The sequence below is a fragment of the Manis pentadactyla genome, chromosome 1 (assembly GCF_030020395.1).
Source record: "Manis pentadactyla isolate mManPen7 chromosome 1, mManPen7.hap1, whole genome shotgun sequence".
Classification (NCBI taxonomy): Eukaryota; Metazoa; Chordata; class Mammalia; order Pholidota; family Manidae; genus Manis; species Manis pentadactyla.
The window spans coordinates 219,581,440-219,594,858 of NC_080019.1; the positions used below are offsets into that span (position 1 = coordinate 219,581,440).

Consider the following 13,419-nt stretch of genomic DNA (forward strand, 5'->3'; position numbering starts at 1 on the left):
GGTTCTTGCCCTATTACTTAGAGCCCTGAATTCTCAGTATGTTAATTACTATTTGTATTAAAAAAAGAATTTCAGATGGTATCACTACACCTGTAAATTGGTTCAGTTCTAATGGGGAGGGAAAAGGGTAAATACTGATACTACATTACAAGTTTAAAAAAATTATACTTAGTGTCCATGTAATTAAGTTTTTCTTTTTTCACAAAATGCTCCACATCCGCAACTTACACACAACCACAAGGAGTAAAAGCATTTTCCAAAGTGATGGAGGTTTCCATCAACTGGCGTGTGTTGTTCCCCAGTTCCCAATGTCCACGGGGCACATAAGGCATAACGGTGGGACAGGCCAGTGCACCGACTCCAGAACTGCAGAACCAACATACTTATTCCATAACTTACAAATCAAATGTCAAGAACAGCCCAGACGCATCTTTGGTTTTTCATTATGTATACTTATGATGCATATACAATTCCAAAGTATTTTTCATAGTGCTGTTTTACAAAAAAAAAATTGTCAGTCATTAGTACAATCCACTCTGTACCCTGTACTTTACTAATATTATAAATTCCTTTTTCTTTTCTTCTGACATATATCAAAATAACTTCCATGACATTAAAGGATCACATGGTTTAAGAACTTGTATACCACTTTCAGTACATGAACTATGCACTTTAATTGGTCTATAACTTCCACCTGCACTTCTTTCTTCTTCACACTGGGTTCTCTACTCATTCAAATATTATTATTATTAAATTACAGGAAACAGACTAAACCCAGTAAGTCTATTACTGGTCAAATCCATAGGACTTCTGTGGAATCATTAAAGAGAGATGTTAAGAGTGGAAAAAAGAAAAACAACAACCATTGTACATAATAACCTCTTATTTTTTAAATAAAAATATTGGGGGTGCTATAAACACACAAATCATGTGAAGAATACACAAGAAATCCCCTACAGATTAACTACTATTGGACATCTCCATTGAGGTCAAGTGCTTGAGAGATGATAGGCTTTATCATTTACATTTTTTAATCTGAAGAAGAAGACTACCTTTTTCTTCCACCGTGATACACTTATGCATAAAGAACTTCTTGGTCATCCCTGATTTCACAAAGAAAATCACTTTCCACTTTTTGGTTCTTAAGTGCAACTATCTCTATCACCTCACCATTAGGAAAGATAGACTTTTATTTGTTGATCTAAGGCCTTTTAAGTGAAAATTAATTTTCCCAATGTTTAGTGGAAGGAAAGACCAAAAAGTCTGTTTTTTTCTTTTATATTCTTTGTATCCAAAATGGATTATGCTATTTCAGCTCATACTCACATCTGTTTATAATAATGTACAACGTGTACAAAACAAAATAATAATCGAGAATAATTACAAAGTGCACAAAAACAGGCAATTTTAGAATGTTTGGGGTTGAGCTTTTTTAAAAATTTCTTTTACGTAATTTTAAAATATGACTTTAATTTATCCACTAAACTCAATAGAATTCAAATACAGACTTAACAGCTATTAAAATCATGCAATTGACACTAATGTTTTATCATTACTATTTAGCATACAATTTTTTTTTATAATTGGAGCTAGGTTTTGTTATGTACAATTACCAAAAAATTTAATGTTCTGAAAAGAATAGTAAAAATATAAATATGCTTACTTAATGCCTGTTATTGGAATCAATCTATACAGATTCATAATTAATTTTCTCTCTGTACTTGTTAACTCTTTTTTTTTTTTATTCTGCTGAACTAGCTCTATTATGTCAATGACCACAACAAAAAGGCTCTGGATTTTGTTTTATTTTGCTTTTCAACATGATTGTACATTTTGATATATTTAAATGTTTTTATCTTCCGGAGAAGAATTTTTTCTTTTAGATTTATTTGATGCAAGAGTTTCAAACATCTGTAAATGGGTTATAGTCTTGTTGGCTGCTTGATGTTAACTCACTTTTCTGCTGTTTATTTCCTCCTTAGCACTTAACCACAATCTAAAACACTTTTCAATTTGTTTATTTGGATTTCTCATGAGTTAGGATATTAATTCCATGAAGATTTCTAGTTGTTTTGTTAACTGTTGTATCCAGACTCTAAAACAGTTCCTGGAACATAGTAGGTGTTAAAATTATTTTTAAGTAAATAAGAGGTAATACAGTGGCTGCAAAACCAAACCTGTCGGAGTCAAATAGCTCCGTCCTACAAACGGGGCACATGCTTTCCAGTTTACCATGGAGGTCCCATTCCTATTACCTGGACCACATTATTGATTTACGTTCTTTGCCTGGCTTTGCTTAACCTTTGAGACCATTACCCTTAAACTGTGCTTCTAACCTATTACTCTCTAACCTATCTAAAGTAAACTACTTAGCTCAATAATCCATTTAACAGATATTACTATAATACCTTATATGCTCAGTTGGGACCCCCCCACCTCCACTCTACTGCACATTTAGAAAAGGTCATACAGTGATGCAAATGACATAGAACCTATGAAAGTCTTATGCCCCCCTGGTATGCCCCCTCATATCCCAGTGGAAAATCACAGCATACAGCACATATACTTTAAGCCTAAGTGATATATTGAGTAGGAATTCCACCCAGACTGTGTGGGTCTCCATTTCAAAAATTATTTCAGGTTTGCAAAAATCTATTTTGTTCTATTTCACCAAGTAACAGGTTTGGCCATTGATCATTCCACGTGATTCATAACTTTATTGAAGCCTTTCAGTCTACTATGAGCTGAAGTCAAACTGCAGCTTCAAAGCTAGCACAGAACCACACAGACTTCATTAGGAACAGAGGAGACATCTTCCTTTAGATTAGCACCTCTTCACCTATGCAGAGTGCTGTTTTGAAGACACTGCTTAAGGACTAGAATTGGGCACATTGCATAAGTCAGATACTGCCGTAATAATACTATGTGCACAAACTACCCCAAATTCCAAGGGTAAATAATAATGAGCATTTGTTTCACTGAGCATTTATTTAATGAGCATTCACACCTATGAATCACCTGCAGTTTGGCTAACCTAGGCTGTGTGCAATAGGGCTTAGGTTGGGTCAAAGTGCAGGTTGGGTCCAGGTCTACCACATTTCTCATCTTCCCTGGACCTGCAACTATGTAGGCATAATGTTCTCAGTGCAAAATGCAGGAGCCCATGTTTGCCAGTACATTGCTCTTACATACTCCTCATCTTGGCCAAGTCATGTCACAACACTAAACTCTCCAGAAAGAAGTAAGGGTGTACATTCCATCCATCATGAGTCAGAGAAGGGTATACAGGTAAAATGCTATTTGGTGCAATGAAACTTTTAGACCAATCCCTCAGTCTAATAAATACCCATCATTATACAAAAGTAGACCCACTATTATATTAGACTTCAGTATGCATAGTCAGGTTAAATTCAGATGATGCCCTTATTATGGCAAATATGACCTGTCAATGAAGAATATGAAGACTAAGGACCTTGATAAATCACTTTACCTTCTGGACATTAAGTTTTAGGAGCTCAGATGTTAGAACTGAAATTATACAGAGTACTGTAGAAAATCTCAAAATCCTAAGACAGCAATAACCACAGAACCTGAGGAGTCACATTGTCTCCAAAGATGTGAGCAGAAACTACCTTTTTTCAACTTCTCTAATGGAATTACAATTAACCACAAGCTTGTTATGGAATAAGGCTCCACTGGGTATTACAAGTTTGGCTTAATGAATACAATTCAAAAGTGTAGAGCATATTCTCTTAAGTCTCTCTGGAAAGATATTTAAATGGTGATTTCACAAAATATTACTTGCAAGCCAATTACATCGAGATGTGTCATTGTTTTATAGTTGATCTTTCACTAAATACATTAGATGTTATCAAAGTTTACTTTTTCAGCCAAATGTGCTGCATAGTTTTAATGAAGCCTTCTTATTATTTGATCATGTGCCCATGAAACCTGGCTTCCCCTGAAAAGAACTGTGTGCTAAAGAAGAAATACATATGTTTGTGTCTATAAATCCAAAGGGAACACAATATTTTCTTGGTCCCAAATTACAAGATGCTTCCAGGACAAACAAAAGACTGCCAGTGGAAACTCTGGATATTAGTATTTGAAGTGTTCTGGGGAAGCTGGAAATTTTTGTGAAATAAAAACATACAGTAATTTGAAATTACACACATCCACAGAACAAGTCTTTGCCAAACTGGCGGCTCAGAGACTATTTCTCCACCCAAATAGTTTAATGGTTTTTCTTTTAAGTATTAGTTGAAAATATTTATCTACAAGCTCAATGTCCTAGAACTGGCTGAATTTGGCTGGAATATATTCTGAGTTTTTAAAAGAAGATTCATCATGGAGAAAAATACAGATGGTTTTCTTGTCAATAATGATAAAGGGTGAGACCTAGGGCATGGATTCTCCTCAGTTACCTAAAAAATGTCATTGACAACGATTAACTTACAAGTAATCTGTAAACTACATACAAAGAGGCTAGGCTTACATAAATAAAATGAGAGAGAGTTATGGATTTAGCTACACAAGATAAGAAGAATTAAGAGGTTCAACTCAAGAAGTTCTGATAAACTTTGAAAACTCCAAATCCCTCAAAATCTTTGTTGAACAGGGAAAAATTACTAGCAACAGATTGAAAAAGAAATCCCTTGGTTTACACCACTAAAGAGAAGAAGGGACCTAAAATTTGCATGACCAGACCACTCCCTTTGTTTAATAACCATAATGTAATAAACAACTCAGAACCAAAAGTTCTCTCTTGATTATCAACCAAAATAGCTCAACATCAGCTGGACTAGTGGATCTAATTACGTGCTATAACATAGGCCACTTGGCGTAATGTTCATTTTTTTGCCAGAAAATTCCCTCGCTCCCTCAAGAATGTTTTTTATTAGAGTTAGCAAATTAAAGAATTTTGGTTCTTCATTTTATAACCACTTGCATCGGTGGTTACAATTTGAAACAACTACCGTATCTTAGCAACTCTAATCTTAACAAAATAAATACAGCAGGGAGCAAACAGGGCTTCATGCTACACTAGTGTCTCATCAATATCCAAAAAAGGGAAAGAGGGAAATAAACAGAGGATGACTCTCATGGTGCCGATACTTTGGACCTGGCAGTGCTCCCATGGCCCAAACATTATATTTCTTTCCATTTGCACAGCAGGGCACCTGCAGCGCTGTATTTTAGGAGAAAAAAATTCACTTAAACCCATAAGGGCAGGCATGAAAGAGGGAAGGAAGAGGATGTTGAGTCGAAAGAGAAAGATGTTAGGAGAAAAATCGACATTTAATTATTTTCTTCTCCCTTTTCCCAGGGATACAGTGGTCACAACAATGGTGGCATCTGGTAGTTGTCTCCTAAGGTGCATCCTAGTGTTTCATATTCGCACAGCATGGCATGGTCCTTCCCTTAGACACTAAAGCCTGAGGTAGCTCCAAATTATGAGCAAAATAAGAAAGAAAGCATACGGTGAATGTTGAGTGAATGAATGAATGAATGGGTCCAGTTCTGTCCTTTCAAACTGGTCAGGAAATATTAAAGACACAAAGCTCTTGAAACCACATCATGCTCCTGGATGGATTGCTTAAATTGTGCCTGACATAGAATAAATCTTTGAGTTCCTTGGTCCAAACACACACGTCGGTCTAAAGTCAATGTGAGGCTATGTTATTTAAGGGGAAAATGAGGAACTTCGTGGTTAGATGGACTTAGTAGGGACTTCCACACCATCCTTTTCTAGCTCTGTGAATTTATTATATTTAACCTCTCTGAGCTTGTTTATTCTTTTAGCCAAATGGGATAAAACTCCACAGGAAAAAAAAGATGTCTGTGAAGTTGTCAATCAGAATAATGCAATAAAGCTGCCCAGCCCATTTCCTTTTAAGTTGATTTACCATCAACAACGTTAACCCACCTGCCTTGTCTTGATTTCCTTTCTCTGGAGTCCCACAGGCCACCACCAGCAAACATAGGGCTGTCTATTCAATACGAATCCGTTTTATACTGACTTCGGTCTATCACCATCACCAGTCTCCAGAATGTTAAGCTGGTGAGTTCTTTGGTTCATTAACTTTTGAATTTGTTACATCCTGTCCATCTCCAAGTCCAAACTGACATCTTGTTTAAGCTTTCATTGCCTCGTGCCTGGTTCCAAGAGCCCAGACATTGCTCTTCTAACCTAACCTTGTCCCTTCAAATCTGCTGTCAGCATTCTCTTTCTAAATTTGACTGTGTGTTTTCCTGATTTAAATTCTCAGGCCCACCGAGTTCTGAGTTAGGCCTATTTCTTAAGTCCTATTTCCTGGAATTTGTTCTACTCTGAACCCTACACTCCAGTCAAACCAGTCTCCGAATGACTTAACCTATTGACAACTGTTGTGCCCTCTACACAAAAAGCCTTTTTACCATTTTTTTGGCAAGTTGGTAAATTTTTCAGAACTCAACTCAAGCATTATCTTTCCAGTGAAGACATTCTTGAAATTTCTTTAGAAGGTTGGCAACATTTTACATGAGACCATGTCTATATAGTAGATATATCTGTATAGCATTTAATTATAATGCATTACAATCATTTCCTTTCTTGTGCATCTTTCCTATTAGACCATGAATCAAAGAGCCCTGAGGTCAGAGCTGATGGCTCGGTATGCCCTTTGCCTGTCACAGTGCCTGAATGTAGCAGATGCTAAATAAATGTTAGCCCATCTCCTCAACCTTTCTCCTCCCTATTCTTCCAATAAGAAGAAGATAAATTAAATTGGCTTGTTTGGACTCTTACTTTAATAATCTTAACTGAAAATTCTACTGTATTTGTTAATGTAATATCTAATCTAATCTAAAAGAACAGTAAGCATCTCTTTATCACAGAAAACAAGTAGGACCATATCTTTAAGAAAAAAATTGGTGTTATTTTTGTGCTTGATGAATACTGCTGGTTTCTCATTTCTTGATGACCATAATTCCATTTTGTATATTTGTAACCTTGACTCTTTCTTAAGGCTCTATCTCGTTCTGCTTCTTACAAAACCCTTGCCCTACACTTCTCTTGCTTTAGATTTCCTTGGTAAATGCCCAAAACATGAATGCAATAGGATCAAAACCAATGATAATGACGATGGAGATAAAAGACTTATCTTTTGCTATTAAAGAGTTATAAAAAGGAGATATAATGTTATACATCAAAATTCTTGTCTTGATTTCAATGAAGCTGTAGTGTGGGTCTGTGGTTAAAAAGTTGGTAGAGTACCTGAAACAAAATTCTACATATTTGAAGCCCTCTAAGAAAATTATTGACTCATTCATATAATAGATAATATGTGTTACATAATAAAGAATACATATGAAGTGCTCAAGAGTATAATTAAATATCTTAACCTAAATGTTTCTACACTACAACTCTCCTGATGGGCTTTAAAAAAGAGCAATCCTTTCAGTCTCCAGAAGAGTCACCCCCAGCTATCCATATCTAATCTAGTCCCAGCCTTGTAAGAAGTACTGCCAAATAAATACTGTCTGCACCTTACTGCTAAGATGGTATGATGTTTGCCCCATGCATGCTAAAGAATATTTTAAAATGGAAATGAAGCTGTAGCAGGAATATTATCATTATGTTTGAAAAAGGAAGGAAATGACAGAAGTTTAGAAGAAAGGAGAGAAAATAAGTACAACAGCCAGAGAATAAGTTCATTCAAGCAACATGAATTGAACTCCTACCATGCGCTTGGCACCATAGCTGGTACTCAGGAAAATAAGTTCTAAAAACTTCTCTATCCTTCATGGACAATCAGGAAGACAGATACCCACAGATTATTATGCTATGATCTGAGCTTTATATGGTGCTAGAATATTCTGTCTGAGACCTGTAGTCATGAATTTTTGAGCTAAGAGTCATATCTAAATATAATATTGTGAGTTACTATTTTGCAAGAAGGTAAGAGATTTACAAATTTTTATGATGGCAAGGTTGTTTTAAGAATGACAAAAAAAACTGAAGTTCCATTGCGTTTTTTCAAAAACTTTCTTGAACCCGATTCAATATACTTTATAAACAGTACACAAAGTGCTGCTGTTAAACTTAGATTAAATACAGACTGCCTGGTCAAATTTAAATTTCAGATAAATGATGTATAATTTTTTAGTATTAAGTATGTCCCAAATATTGCATGGGAAATGCCTCTACTGAAACGTATGCATCATTTATCTGAAATTCAAATTCAGCTGAGCATCCTGTGCTTTTTATTTGCTAAATCTGGTAACCCTATTTATATTAGTGCCCGTTCCATCATCTGACTCCCCGGCTTTGAGTTCACTGCGTGTGGCTTTATCAGATGCAGCGGATCGCACACTGACTGAGACACAAAGCAGCCTCCTTAGCCTTATATTTACAACAGTATCATTTTTCAAACATGTAGACGCAGACAGCTACGCTCCCAGCTTAACTCTCCTAAACTACTTCTGGTTTAATGCACACGGAACAAAGCGGGACCCTTATCCTTTCCTCCTCCTAAAGAAAACAAAAACGTTAAAGAGATAAGAACACAAAAATTAAAAATGACTATTAACTATTCCAGAATCTTGACGCTGTCAATACTTGATGCTTTTAAAACAGTTGCCACGGTTCACCCCAGAAGCATCTGCATATTTCTGTGGGTTTTTTTTTTTCATGGTGTGTAGTGAACTTTGATATCTTTGGAGAATAAAAGAACTCTCTATCTACACATATATATTTAACAATGCAAGTTATTGTTATATAAATGTAGACTGTTGTCAATTTCTGTTCCCTGCCGTATCAAAAGAACAAAGCTGGCAGGAAGAGCGAGAGGATGATCTAATATGCCTACGCTAATAACAAAGCCAGTGTCCTAAATTGGCAATGGCAGCCCTCCTCTGTGGAGATTGTTTTTAACACCATCAGTAGACATTTAAAAAAATTGGATGGTGACAGAAAGAGTACATTTTAAATTGTCAACCTTCATGATGTCCTTTTGAAGAATAGCAATTACATAACTCAGGGAGATTTATTTTGCATTTGAAAAAAATATATATATATATAAAACAGTTTGCAGTGTTATGCAAGACTCCATATTCAGAATTCTTGGTAGAAATTAAATTTAGTTATTTTTTACTATAATCTTTTCCCTCTTATTACCCAATGACTAGTTGAGGTTGGAATCAATATGAAGTAAGTAGTACAGAATTAAAATTATTTTCTATTTAAAGTGTCAACAAATTCATTTAAAGAGGCCATCAACTATATGCCATTTCTTCATCATATTTGAAAGCCAGTTTGTAATTTTCCAAGGTTCATACACTTTTCCCCCCCATCTCTACAGCATTAAAAGAGTTTGCTAATAATAATCCAACACTTCATTAACATTTCTAAGTTCTTTCCTCTTAGGTACAGACAGATGAAAACATTACTCAAAAGTAATTTGATATGGCCAAAAAGTCATTTGATGTTTTTTCGAATTCTAATTTCTTGTTTTCACATTCTCTTCTTCTTCTGAAATAATTTTAGGAAAAAAAATAGGTCTTTAAAAGATGCAGACTTAATGCCAAGAGAAATGCATTACAAGTACCCGAAATAGTTAAATTTATTTTCTAAATGAATGATTTAAAATAGCTATTAAAGGAGAGGAAATGAGCTTAGGTTTCTAGTAATGACTTCTCCTCTTCAAAATGAAATCTGTAAATCCCTGATTGCAATTCCAAATCCCCAAAGGACCAACAGTTCTGGGACCAGGGCTCACTGGCTTTATGTCTAATAGCACCAGATAAGTAGCATGATTTTTATATATGTAATTTGGGAGAATATTCTGAAATTATAGTCCTGAAGACAGTTTATGAATGAATTTCTTTTTTAAAGTACATAATTCTAAAAACCAACTCTTCCACCCAAATTGCAAACAGAGCACATAGGAATGTGAGAGGCATAGATACATATATACAGAGACATATGTATATGTGTTTATGTATGCATGCACACACATGCACAAAATATAAGTACCATTTTATTCATAAGAGCGTAATGGTTCAGCCTGTGACTGTTAATAAAAGTGCATTTCTAACCATCAAATTTGAGTCTATTATTCTAAGTTAATTGCATTTGCCCTAAAGAGACTTACAGCTGGCTGTCAGCCTGTTTGTGTCAGTTTCGTTTTATTCATCAATTTTGTCTTTTTACATCCCATATATTGATCAAATAGATTTGTTAGCATAGCTCCTCAGCTTTCACAGCATTAAAAAAATAGTAATAATAATCTCAGCATTATCATCAGATGTGTTTGATTACTTCATTCATTTGCATGTTATCTTAATTGCTATTTCAGTAGCAAATAGATGCCCTTTTGACAGGCCCATTAGATTGTCTTTAAATATAATAAATGTAAGTCAAAGAGGGCCCTGAGAAAAAGTTAAATGTGAGAAAGTCTACCCTGCAGCTGTCAGCAGCATTTCCACTTTTGGGGTGGAACAGAGGATACTCAATATAGCAAACATTCTTTGCTGGCATGCATTACAGAGTAGAAAGCATCTTGTGCAACTTCGTCCTCAGAAGAGAACGCACTGTTAGGTGGTGAAGCGGAGTAAAGAAATCAGTGCACCCCATGTTTCCATATGAGCCAAAGAAAACCACTGGGGGAACGAGAAGAGCAGGGAGGGGAGGGGAGGAAAGTAGTTAAGGTGGAAAATCTGAGAAGAATTAGAATCTTCCTTATGTGAGTCAAGCTGCAGAGAAGGGAGATAAAAGGCATCACAGGGTGAGAGATAATTAGCAGATCAGAAGCAAAGCAGTTAAAACGTGACCCTTACCTCCTCTGCTACGCAGCCTAAGAAACTATAGACAATTACTACAGTATTTTCTCCAGGGACGTGTGATACCATACCCCCACACACCCTCCAAGACACAAAGCTCTCTCAGCTTTGTCACTGTATTGCCAGAATTCAGGGCTTTTTATGGAAATTCCTTTATATCACACCAGCCTTGTTTCACCCTTGGTTTAGATGAGTGGTTCTCAGATGGTGTGATTTCGCTGCCCCCCGCAGAGGGGACATTAGGGGTACCCGGAGATACTAGGGAGAAGGTGCTGCCGGCATCTGGTGAGTAGAGGCCAGGGATGCCGCTGCACATCCCACTGTGCTCAGGGCCACCCCACAACAAAGAATGGCCGGCCCCAAAGGACGACAGTGCCCAGGGGAAGGAGCCCAGCTTTAGACGGATGGATAACTGAAATACACTGAAAGCTAAAAAACAAAAACTGCATAAACTGCATCACAGTTCAGCGGCAGCACAGTGAGTGGGATTTAAACAACTCCGAGAAGCAGACAGCAGTCCAGCGGCTGCCCACAGAATTTCACACTCGCCTATTAAATAATACAATTCATTACCTAGACCCCAGGGAACGGCCGAGCAAAATGCAACCCTGATTTTGAGGAGAACAAAGAAAAATGAAAATCATTGCTTGATACAAGACATTTCAAAGACCTCCAAGACAAACCAACTGAAAAATCCCCAATAAAAAGACTCAGCAAGAAAATTGTGTCACAGCCCCTAATCCTCAACAGACCTTAACAAGATGTTCATGAGCCAAAGACTCATGTCTGCAGAAGACAAAAGACATGGGAAACAATATAGTCTAGAGAAGGATTATCATCAAGAGGGAAGAGAAAGATAAAATATTCTTCCGACTCACAATTAGAACTCTTCAAAAGAATAACCAGCAATGTGCTAAAAACCATGCCACAATAACAGTTACATCTTTCTGCTCTTGGGAAATTAATATTTACATTAGGCCTGGGGCAATATTTTTTAAACTTTTTTTTTTTTTCGATGGGTTGCTTTTTACCCCACCTGACTAGACACCGCTGCCACCAAACCGCTCCCTGGCACAGATGGCCAAGACATTTGCTTTTTCAAATACTCCATATTTCCACAGCCACCCACCAGACAAAAATTAGATTACCAATGCTTGTGTAAACTTTCCAAGCTCTGACACAATAAGATTCCAGGAAATGTACATGCACAGCTAAAAGCAGCATTATACATAATGCACTGTAATTCCAACAGACAAGTTGCTATCTTCGATAGATATACACATTTTCCATGCCAAACACATGAACGTCAATACATTTTTCTCAAGTTAAAATGGAAACCATTTAACAGATATAATGGGCACAATGAATTTCATTTTGCATTACTAATGCACCAGAGAAGGAGCGAAGCTTTGGCAAGGACTGTAATGAGACCAAGAGAAACAGGAAACCACTCAGAAGCTCTCACTGTTGTCCAAGCTGCTGCCCTAAAGCCTGGTTATGGAACCCAAGGGCCGCTGAGATTCATATTCTCAACAACATAATTCGCAGAAGCAAATTTTCTAAAGTAAAGTAGGAAATGGACAAGATAGTATACTTGCGTTTTTGCAAAAAGATCAGGAGGGCGTCGCCACATGTTTTTCCCACCATTCCTGAAGAGATGTTATACTGTCATGAGATGTAAAGGAAATACATATTCCCCAAGACTCCTTTTTGTCTCTGTTATAAAAATGTCAGAAACAGGAAGAGATGTCATTGGCCTTTACCCTTATTTCAAGCCTTTCTGCCAGCTAATAAAGCTTATTCAGCCACTGTACACGGAATAAAATTTTTTCTGGTGCTATCTACTAGATTTAGGTAACACACTCTAAAGCCCTAAACCAAGGGTATTATGCAGTTTCAGAAGAAGGTTTTGAACGCAGACCTGTTGGAATCAAGCAGACCTTAATTCTAAGCCCATCTCCACTACTTACACACTGAGTGACCTTGGCCAAATCACTTTGTCAGGTTCAGTTCCTCCATCTGTAAAATGGGTATAATATTCCCTATGTTAGTAGTTTTGGGGAAGGATTAACTGGGGTCCCATGTGTCCAGCATGAGGTCCATGAAGAGCTGTAATGTCTAGCAGCACCGGGGACATGATTAAACCATCTGGGGCCCTTCCTGGGTTCCAATCCCTGCTTGCTCACTAGCTTTCTAGTTCTGTGAACTTGGGTCCATTACTTTAGCCTCACTAAGTCTCAGTTTCCCCACCTTTAGAATGAGGCTAATAATAACAATACCTTACAGGAATGTTATGAGGATTAAAATGGGATAATAAAAATAAAGAGTTTAACAATTCCTAATATAAAGTTCACCACATCTTAGCCATATTCATTCTTTCTATCATAGTTACAAAGGGACTATCAGCACCTTTAGTTCTAGGCCCCAAAATAATTGGTGAAAGTATCTCAAACTGTAAATGCACAGACACACAGACTTAGAAAGGAATCAACTGGAGGATGAGATGAGATTTTATTAGGCTTATCATGAGTTTCAGCAATGATTTGCCTTTCTTTGATTTTATTTTTGCCCTTAGAATATAAATAAAAACACAACTCC

At 36.6% G+C, this 13,419-nt stretch overlaps 1 protein-coding gene across 2 annotated transcripts in view; it reads left to right on the top strand.

Annotated features, from left to right (window-relative positions):
* MDFIC2 (MyoD family inhibitor domain containing 2) overlaps window positions 1–13,419 on the top strand; it is a 95,273-nt gene that overhangs the window by 38,819 nt on the left and 43,035 nt on the right. The gene's annotated exons all lie outside the window — the stretch shown is intronic.